A 10,507-nucleotide genomic window follows, 5' to 3' on the forward strand; every position below is an offset into this window, starting at 1 on the left:
ATGGCGATGTGCTTATGAAGTGGCTTCCCACACTCCATAATTGTAATTTTGCTACTGCTATGAATTGTAATGTAAATATCTGTGGTTTCTCATCCAGACTGCTGAGGGATCTCACCCCACAGGCTGAGAACCACTGCCTTAGGAGAACAGAACATTTGAGGAGTAAGGTAAATGCTGGTGGAAGCTTTATGTAACATAGGTTGTTTGAGGGGAATAAGGAACAAAATAATAATATGAAATTTTATTTCAATGACTGAAAAAAAATAACAATGAACGCAGGCTAGTTTTCAGGAAAATATGCTTTAAGTGGAGTATCACCAGTGTGGGGACTATTCTGTCTTTATGGATGTGAATACCTGTATGTTTGTTTAGGATTGGGAAAAAGATGAGGTAAAGAGGGCTGGTGAGATGGCTCAGCAGGTAAGAGCATTGACTGCCCTTCTGAAGGTCCAGAGTTCAAGTCCCAGCAACCACATGGTGGCTCACAACCATCCATAATGAGATCTGATACCCTCTTTTGGTGTGTCTAAAGACAGCTACAGTGTACTTACATATAATAAATAAATCCTTTTTTGAAAAAAGAAGTTGTATGTTGAAGCCCGCCAGTAATGGCACAAAAATAAAAGAAAAGAAAAGAAAAAAAGAGGGGCTGGAGAAGTGAGATTGCCCAGCAGTTAAGAGCACTGACTGTTCTTCTGAAAGGTCCTGAGTTCAGTTCCCAGAAACCACATGGTGGCTCACAACCCTCTGTAATGGGATCTGATGCACTCTTCCGGTGTGTGTCTGAGGACAGCTACAGTGTACTCATATAAGTAATAATAAATAAATAACATTAAAAAAGAAAAAAAGATTATAAATAATATTAAAAAAAAAGAACAAAGATAAGGTGAAGAATTCGTTATAACAAAACAAAATATTCCAATGAGACCCCCCTCATGGCAGCAGAGAATATAGGTTTTATTGCACCCAAAACTTAGGGTGAGTACACTGATAAAGTCCACAACTTCCCCTAATAAAACCTGGGAAAAGAAAAGAAAAGAAAAGAAAGGAGGGAGGGTGGGAGGAAGGAAGGGAGATAGGTAGGGAGGGGAGGAAGGCAGGCAGGCAAAAAAGAAAGGGGACCATGATGTGGGGCTGCACACCTCTAATCTCAGTACTTGGAAGGCAGAGGCAGGGGTATTTCCATGCAGGACCTACATGCGGAGTTCAGGCCATTGGGGACTACACAACGAGACCCTGTATCATGTTTCAAAAAAAAAGGGGGGGGGTTAAGAGGATGTACTGCTCTTTCAGAAGGCCTGAGTTTGGTCTAGCACCCATGTCAGGGAAGTTTCCAGCTACCTGTAACACCAGCTCCAGCTCCAGGGGATCTGATGCCACAGTGGGCACCTGCACACCCACGCACACACATGCCACACGTGCAAACAACCTCTCCCACCTAATTTAAACAAGCAAACAAAACTACTTTTAGAAAGAAAGGAAGGAAGGAGGAAGGAAGGAAGGAAGGAAGGAAGGAAGGAAGAGAGAGAGAGAAAGAAAGAAAGAAAGAAAGAAAGAAAGAAAGAAAGAAAGAAAGAAGAAAGAAAGAAGGAAAGAAAGAAAGAAGGAAAGAAAGAAACCCTGGTTCTCTGGTTCATACTCTTTGGATCTCTAGTTCCTGCACTTTTTTCATATGTGTGCATTTTTAAACTACCCACTTACTGGCTTTAGAAAGGTCTACATTTATCTTTAAATTTTATCAGAAGGAAAGAAGACTGATAAATAAGGTTTTAATACAAAAAGATAGTTTACCAGGAAAGATTATGAAATTTCATTTCCCAAAGATGATAAAGTGATGGATATTTATCTCCTTTCTCTCCAATAGCTTGGATTAGGTGACATTTTCTTGGAAGCAAAAAGCTTCCTTCAGGCTTAAACTTTTAGAGCGATAATGGAATTTGACAAGATAAAATATTTCTAATAGAAATGAAGGAGTCATATTATTTTACTCTCAAATAGGTTAATTTTATTTTTGAGCAAACTTGGGGCTGAACATTTATTAGGGACATGTTTTCATTATAATTTAATAGTACTATGCAAAATTATTTTCTGAGACTTGATGTATGTGACTGCCACCCACTTTCAGGGCCCCGGTGTGAGTTTGTGTCCAGCAATGTGTGTTTCTTTGGGCAGGCTAATATTCTAGCTTCCTTTGAAAAGATTCTTTCAAACATGTGTTCAACATTTACTCACTCCGACAAGATAAGCCAGAGGCTGGGCAGAGCACAGCTGCAGACTGGAATCAAAGGAAGTAACAACACTCAATTACTCTTATTTTCCTTGGCAAACCAGCCCTGGCTCCAAGGTTCCACCCCCTTCTCACCAAAGCCCAAAAGCTACAGTCCTTTATGGTCTAGCTCCCTAAGTCAGCTCAGCACTTGCGGTACTTCTCCGTTGATGCTTCTGGGAGACTGTGGACTTCCCAGCATCACCTCTATTACAAAATCACCTGATTCTTAAATCCAGGCTGGACCTACTCCAGCAATAAAGCGGAGCCTCTGAACAGTTAAAGACACCTGCAAGTGATACTGATTGAGTCGAACCCTAGGAATGCTCCCTGAAGGCTGGCTAGGTTAGAACTAGTCAGTTCTGAGAACTCCAGCTCTCCACAGGTACTCAGCTGTGGAGCTCAGCTCCCCAAATGTTCAGACCTGCTTCAGAAAGGCTGGCTGGCAGAAGAAGTAGCTCAGCTGCCTCCCACTTTCTCATCTGACTTTACTCCCAGCCAGCTTCCTTTCTGACTGAACTGAAATCCTTGGGAAGTGGTGCTTTTAAATACTCCATCTGCTCAGATTTTTCACCAGACAGTGAAGTCGGCACCACCTTCCCACTTCTGCAGACCAAAATAGCCTTTCTGGGCTTGCCTGACTCTAAAGCCATGTTTCCTGACAGTCATGACAGCTCATGGCCACTTGACTCCACACAAGAGGGACTCCCCTGCCCCGTAATGCACTTAGGATAGAAGTAAACCCACAATGCTGGAAAGAAAGTTTATATATCAGCCAATAGCTCTCTAATTGAAAAAAAAAAAAAAGAATATAGTCAGGTACATAGAAAAGGGCAGGAAGCAAACATTTTATTGACTCCCTAATATGTGCCAGAAAGGTCCTGGGCTGAGGTTTCAACAAGCTTTCAAACTGGATATTATATCCACTTGTTTAAACTCAGAAAATCAATCTGTAAAGTCATTTAGTCAACAGAGATTAGACTTACAGTGCAATCTAGGTTATAATAAAAAAAGTGATGCTGTTTCTGGGTAGTGTGGAGCACTCCTCTAATCCTAGCACTTGAGAGATAGAAGCAAGAGGATCTCAAGTTCGAGGCTGGCTGTAGAACGATCTCTCATCTCAAAAACACAAAAACAAAAATGGAAAACAACCTCCCAAACCTATTACTTATTGTCTTTGTGTTCTATTGTTGTGAAGAGACACTGTGAACCACGGCAATTCTTACAAAAGAAATTATTTAATTGGAGCCTTCTTACATTCAGAGGTTTGGTCCATGATTGTCATGATGCGAAGCCAGGCAGTGTGCAGGCAGACATGATGCTGGAGAGGTAGCTGAGAGTTCTGCATCTAGATACACAGGAAGTGGGGAGAGAGGGATTCTGGGTCTGGTTTGAACATTTGAAACCTTAAAGCCTATGCCCAAAGACTTACTTCCTCCAAAAAAGCCACACCTACTCCAACAAGGGCCACACCTCCTGACAGTGCCACCCCCTAGTGACCAAGCACTCAAATCTATGAGTCTACAGGAGCCATTTGTATTCAAACTACAACACTTACTAAACACATACGTAGGACACAATTCTAAACATTAATAAATATTATCTACAGTTGTTATAATTCCTCGAGGTGGTATCATATCCTACTCATATTGTAGAGGAAATGTAGGTATAAAAGACTTAGAAACTTACTCAGTCACCTAGTTAGTGGGTGGTACAAGATTTCATTTCCATGAATCAAATACTCTGGGAGCTGGAGAGATGGCTCTGCAGTTAAGAGCACTTGCTGTTCTTGTTAGAGGACCTGGATTATCTTTCCCAGAACCCACATGGTGGCTTAAAACAGTGTGTAACTCTAGTTCCAGAGGGTCTGATGCCCTCTTCTGGCCTCTATGAGAACTTCATTCAACATGGTATGAATACACACATGAAGGCAAACTCTTGGGTATGCATGAAATGAAAATAAATAAATCTTTTAAAGAATCAAATACCAGCCGGGCAGTATTTGTCTCATGCCTTTAATCCCAGCACTTGGGAGGCAGAGGCAGGCGGATTTCTGAGTTTTAGGCCAGCCTGGTCTACAGAGTGAGTTCCAGGCCAGCCAGGAAACCCACAGGGAAACCCTGTCTTGAAAACAACAAACAAACAAACAAAAAACAAGAAAACAAAAAGAATAAAATACCTTAAGGAGATGGTATTGACAAGCAGTTATTATCCAAGAGGATGAGCAGGAGTGATGAATAGCACCATCTCTCCTGATGAAAGGATGAGGAAGAGGGACCAGAGAAAGAGAAATTGAAGCTAATACCATTGTCTTGCTTGTTTGAGGAGCTGAGGTGACTACACTGTTAACTAAGACTTAGAATGAAGATACACTGACATTAAATGTATAGTCTGTATTAGAGACTTGGTGTTTATTAGCTGTTCCTTCAGTTTCACTCTGAAATATAAAAGCAAGAGTCATTTGTTTACTGATGGAAAGATTATAACAAAGATGCCTCATGAAACTTGGGATACTGTCTGTCTGATATCCTGTCTATAGTGCAATGAAAATGACACATATATTCATATAAACGTATGTATCCACACATACATATGCATGTATAGCCTCAGGATAGCAATAAATATAACCATACCAGATTAACTCCTTACTTGAGATTACCGATAGCTATTCTGTGTTGACTGTCAAAAGTATAACAGTAGAGGAGAAACCCAGTCTCTGCTTTGGGGAAGTTTTCATACTCAGACAAAGGCAGGCAATAAACAGAATAGAAAACTTAGCAGACAGTCCTATAAAGAAGAGAAATGGAGTGCTGGGGGTGGGGGGACAGGATGGCATAAAGTCCAAGTGACTGGAAGACATTCGGTTTTCATTCTACTTGTGATGGGAGGAAATAAATGAGTCTGAGCAAGGGAGTGACATCATGCTATCCATCTTTTGGCGCTTATTCTGAGTTTTCACTACCTCTAGGGCAAGCCGTGGCAACAAGAATGGAAAGAGAGAGGCTGGCTAGAAGGGCCAGAGACAAAGGTGATAGTGGCTTAAATAAAGGTGCAGTGGGGTCCTAGTCTCCATTGGTCTAACAGAACACTGGAGACTAGATGATTTGGTTGTGCTTGTTTTACTAGCACATGCATGGGTTATTGTGTGAGTGTGCAGGCACATGTGCACATGTGTAGGTGTGTGGAGGCCAGAAGACAATCTCCAGTGTTTTTCCTCAAGCACTGTCCACCTCTTTTGGCACGAAGTCTCTCTGGCTTCTAGCTGATTAAGCAGGTTGGCTAGTCACCAAGCTCTAGGAATCTATGATCTTCTTCCTAGTGCTGGGGTTAGTAGCATACATTGTTATGAATGGCACCTATCTATCTATCTATCTATCTATCTATCTATCTATCTATCTATCTATCTATCTATCTATCTAAACATGGGTTCTGGGGCAATGATGGTGCATGCCTTTAATCTCACTCAGGAGGCAGCGACAGGCAAATCTCTCTGAGTTCCAGACCAGCCTGTTCTACAGAGCGAACTCCAGGACAGTTAGGGCTGTTACACAGAGAAACTCTGTCTCAGAAAACAAACAAACAAACAAACAAACAAAACCCCCAAAACTCAACTAAGATAAACATGGGTTCTGAGAGTTGAACTCAAGTCTTCCTGATTACAGTGAGGACTTTACCCGCTGAACTCTCTCTAGCTTCCGTATGACTTATAAAGGGGAGGTTTATTTGGGCGCATGTTTCTGGATGGAGATTAAAAATAAGGCACAGAGATGTGATATCTTCATGGTTTCTGGTAAGGCTAGCACTGCATCTGAACGTAGGTGCAAGGTAGAAGCATACACAAAGGAACAAGGCACTAGGTATGGCTGATTCACAACAACCACTCTCATGGTAACTGAGCCTACAGGACTGACAAAGTCATTTGTTACCTCAAGAATTATCTCGGGCCGAGCAGTGGTGGTGCATGTCTTTAATCCCAGCACTTGGGAGTCAGGACAGGCAGATTTCTGAGTTCGAGGCCAGCCTGGTCTAGAGTCAGTTCTAGGTCAGCCAGGGCTATACAGAGAAACCCTGTCTTGAAACTACCCCCCCCCCCAAATTAAAATTATCTTGGTCTCATTGGAGTGTCATTAATTCAAGCATGACCCAAACATTTGTTTAAGGTTCTTCAGTGCTGCTCTATGGAGGGCCAAACCTTAACATGAGTTTTGGAGGGAACTCCTACATCCAAGCCTTGGCAGAAGGCAAAGGGCAGTAGATAGACATTAAAATATGTTTGCGGAAAAGATACTAGGAAAGAGGGAGAAAGAAAAGGGTCTCCCCTTTCTTTCAAGGACGGCCTCTAGGTTTCTAGTCTGAACAACTGGCTAAAAACTGCTCTCCTTTACTAGTATCGTGACAATGAGAGGAAAGACACACGTCGGTTATACACACGTATGTGCATGTGAGAACATGGAGGCACCACACTGAGGCTTATCTGAGTACTTGCATCTGGGGTTTTAACCAGGCTGGTTCCTGTTAGCGCTCCAAGCAATAGATGCTTGAGATCTCCCCTTCCCCTTTCCCGTCTGAAACTTGGGGATAATTATATGTCTTGCTGCTTTGGAGGGATGCTGAGAAGATAAATGAGATAATATATGGGAAAAGACTTTGAAGTCTTGGGAGGATAAGAAGCTGTCATTATTAAGTCGGAGTGTGTTTATATTTTTCATGTGTCTGCTCAAAGCCTCACAGGTCGTAAGCATAACAGACATTCTTTCCTTTGTGCTCCATTCCCAGGAACGAGATGAGCGGGCTTTTCTTCCTCACGCCCCTTCCCTTCTGAATTCTCTCCACAGGACCTTCAGTCACTAACATTTTAATACCTGGGAAGAAAGGGTCTGGAGCTCCAGGGTGAGCTGTTAATGATAACGATTGCGCCTGGCAGATTACAAAGAACTTGCACATCTTCTTAACGATGTCAGTTGTGTTCCAAATGTCATAGTTAAAACCCATCAGAGAGGCCAAGGAACACAGCCACCTCTCAGATAATCTTTCTGGAAGGTATGTGGTGCTTTTCTCTTTTTTTAGTCATGGTAGTTTTGGAAAACATTGTCTCTAGTTCTTTGAAATGGGTTTGGCCTCTGATTTTCTTATCAAGCCTTCATGAGCTGGGTCATCCTACCCATGGGTTTTTGTGTCGTTCTCTCTAAAGACAAACACATGGTGGTGCCTGGGACTGGTGGTACACCAGAAGGCAGGGACAGGTGAATCCTCTCTTTCTTTGTCTCTCTCACTCTGTGTCTCTGTCTCTCTCTCCCTCCCTCTCACCCCTCCCCGTCTCTGTCTCTGTCTCTCTCTCTCATTCTCTCTGTCTCTGTCTCTGTAGTCTGGGCTGCCCTGGAACTCACTATGTAAAACAGGCTGGCTCAAACTCATCAAGACTCAGAAGCCTCAGCCTCCCAAGTACTGAGATTAAGACACGTACTACCACACCTGGCCATCAGGTCTAGGCCCCCCAGAGCTACATAATGAGACTTTGTATAAACAACAAACAAGCAAACAAACAGCCAAACAGGTAGAAGTAAACTTTCTTTCTCTTTTAAGGCGTCATGACTTGACTATGAGATGTCTCCATGGGCTCATGTGTTGAGGTCTTGGTTGTCAGCTCATGCACTTTGGGAAGATGCTTGATTTCCAGGGCCTTTGATCTGATCAATGTATGGATCCTTTCAAGGATTCATATGATGGCATTATTGGGAGGAGGTGCAAAGAAGGAGGTGGGACCCAGAAGTAGTCACTGGGAGTCTGTCCTTGGGGTTGGTTGCTTGGCCTGGGCCCTTTTTGAGTTCTCTTTCAGCTTCTGTCAGTCTACACATCTCTTTTCCACAGTGATGACTTGTGCGAATGCACAGTGGGGGGTAGGGGTGGGGCAAGTAAGTGTGGATGGAGCCCTCCAAAACTTCGAACTAAAATAGCCCCTCCCCCATTGTCTCTGTCTGGCATTTGGTCACTGCTATGCAAGAGTAGGCAACACAACACAAGAGATTAATTATGTGATTAAGCTCCCCCCTCCTTTTGCCCTCCCCTCTTTTTGAGGAAAGAAACAGGTCTTGGAATCCAGAGAACTGGAGTAGAGTCCTACTCTGCGATGGAGGGAAGTTACCCAAGCTGATCTTCAGTCTTGATAACCCCACAGTGGGTCTGTTTTCTGACTCTGACTTTCCAGTCTGGCTAGCCTTCATCTCCAGTTTCTGCTGCGGCATTAACTGGGCCAGCCACTTTCAGAATGCTGCTTTTAGTTAACTTTTTCTCCTCGTTCTGTTCATCCATTCTTTGCTTTTTTTCAGCTCAATATAAACACATACTTGTTCCCCTTCTAACCGGAAAGGAAGTGGGTAATTATTTTTGGTATTCATACAGTCTAAGTCTCGGCATATTAATCTCTTTAGAACAAGGCTGAGAAGGATGACATAGAGGGGACTGCTGTGAGAATGGAGTTTAAGAGCTTAGTACGGAGCTTGGCTAGAAGGGACTGATAATTGTTACTTGCTATAATTTTTTTTTTCTTAACTTGAATGACTCTCATATATCTCGAACGATTTAGCTGTGGTTGTAGTGGAGACGAACTGATAACACGGGATTCCTTTTCAAATTGTCAGCTTGGTTGGTGGCCTGGCAGGAATTTTATACACAATCTCTCTCTTGAGGTAACTTTAGGTAAACTGACAGTGAATATAAACGAAATCATACTCTTTGACAACATTTAACTTGTCTCTGAAATAAGTTTGACAAGCCTACACACACACACACACACACACACACACACACACACACACACACACCGTTGGACACCCCTTTTTGCAAGCCCACACTTCAGAGTATACAGGTGTGTGCCCGGGGCAATAGAAGCAGATTACAGAGATGAGGATGATGGCTGCCTCCAAAGCGCAGATAAAAGAGGTACCCCCTAGCCAGCCTCAAGGCGCCGGCCCACCTGGGTCAGACTTTGAATTCACCCCATTTTAGGCAGGTAGGAAGAGCCTCCCCAAGATTGGCTTTAATCTCCCACCAGTTTTTCTAGTTGTTTTTTTTTTTTTCTTCCCCTTTCTCATTTTGAATTTTGGGATCGGCAATTCTCCAAACTTGGCTTGGATTTGTCTTCCTGGGCTGCTGCAGATGTGGGGGCCGATTGCTGGGTGGAGGGGGCGGGCCACAGGATCCACAGGGTGGTCAGTAGTAGCCCGGACCCCAGGACTACGGGGTCTCACTTTTCTCTCTCTACATCCACCCAGGGAGTGTGCACGCCCAGCAAAGCGCGATCGGTTCCCGCCAGAGCCACTCCCTTCCCTGGCCACGGGGAAGAGTCGGTCTCAAGGCACCGGCCAGGCGGAGCCGGAGGCCGGCAGGGCGCCCTAGCCTAAGCCTCTTCCTGGTCCCTCGGCGCCACTCCCACCGCCCTCCTCCCGGGTAGCTCCATTCGCTCCCGACGCGCGTCCTCGGGGCGAAGGCGCGGGTCCCCGAGCCTCCCTCCCGGTTGGTGCGTCCCCGAGGCCGCCGCCCGCTGCGGGACTCCCGCGCGGGTCCCCGAGCGGCGGGCGGCGCTGTGGTGCGTCCCTCCAGTCCCCGGGCGCCTGCTGCGCGCTGCCTCCGCCTCCTCTGCCTCCTCCTCCTCCTCCTCCTTGGCGGCGTCGCGTTCCCCCGCCCTCCTCTCTGGGCGGGTGGGAGGCGGCGGCGGCGTGCAGTGCGAGCGCGCGCGAGGGGGGCGGCAGTGAGGACGCTCCGGGTGCCACCGCGGCGGCCGAGCCACACGGGCAGCGGGCTCGGCGGGGGCCGCATCTACCAGCGCTGCGGGGCCGCGAACAAAGGCGAGCAGCGGAGGCGTGAGGTAGGGCGCGCGGCGAGTCGGGGACGCCGGGCGCGGGGTGGTGGCCGGTGGTCGCCGCATCCCGGTGGTGCGCACGGGTCGGTCCCCGCGCTTCTCCTTTGGATCTCCGGGACCTGCCGGGAACGAGCCCCGCGGCCTCTCTCGCCTCTTCCGAAGATGCCCGGCCTCGGGGCCGCGCTCCCCCCCGGACGCTGCCCGGTCCCTCCTGCCTCTGGGGTGGCAGTCTCCAGGGACTGTCGCTGAGCTCATCCCCGCGGGGTCGCTAGTCTGCTTCCCGCCGCACTCCGTGGGGCTGACTTTGGCCAACTTAAGGCTGCATCTTTATTTTTCTCTAAGTCCTTGAAAACTTCCACCGATCGGTGTTGGGCAATTTTTTT

General features: G+C 45.9%; 1 protein-coding gene across 1 annotated transcript in view; it reads left to right on the forward strand.

The window, feature by feature from the left end:
* The first annotated feature begins 9,937 nt into the window (after nt 1–9,937).
* The window catches only part of Sh3rf1 (SH3 domain containing ring finger 1), a 165,521-nt gene continuing 164,951 nt past the window's right edge, over nt 9,938–10,507 (forward strand). The window contains exon 1 of the mRNA XM_031339912.1: nt 9,938–10,130. The gene's annotated coding sequence lies outside the window, so the exon portion shown is untranslated. The remainder of the gene's footprint in view (nt 10,131–10,507) is intronic.

This window comes from Mastomys coucha, unplaced genomic scaffold, assembly GCF_008632895.1.
Source record: "Mastomys coucha isolate ucsf_1 unplaced genomic scaffold, UCSF_Mcou_1 pScaffold22, whole genome shotgun sequence".
Classification (NCBI taxonomy): Eukaryota; Metazoa; Chordata; class Mammalia; order Rodentia; family Muridae; genus Mastomys; species Mastomys coucha.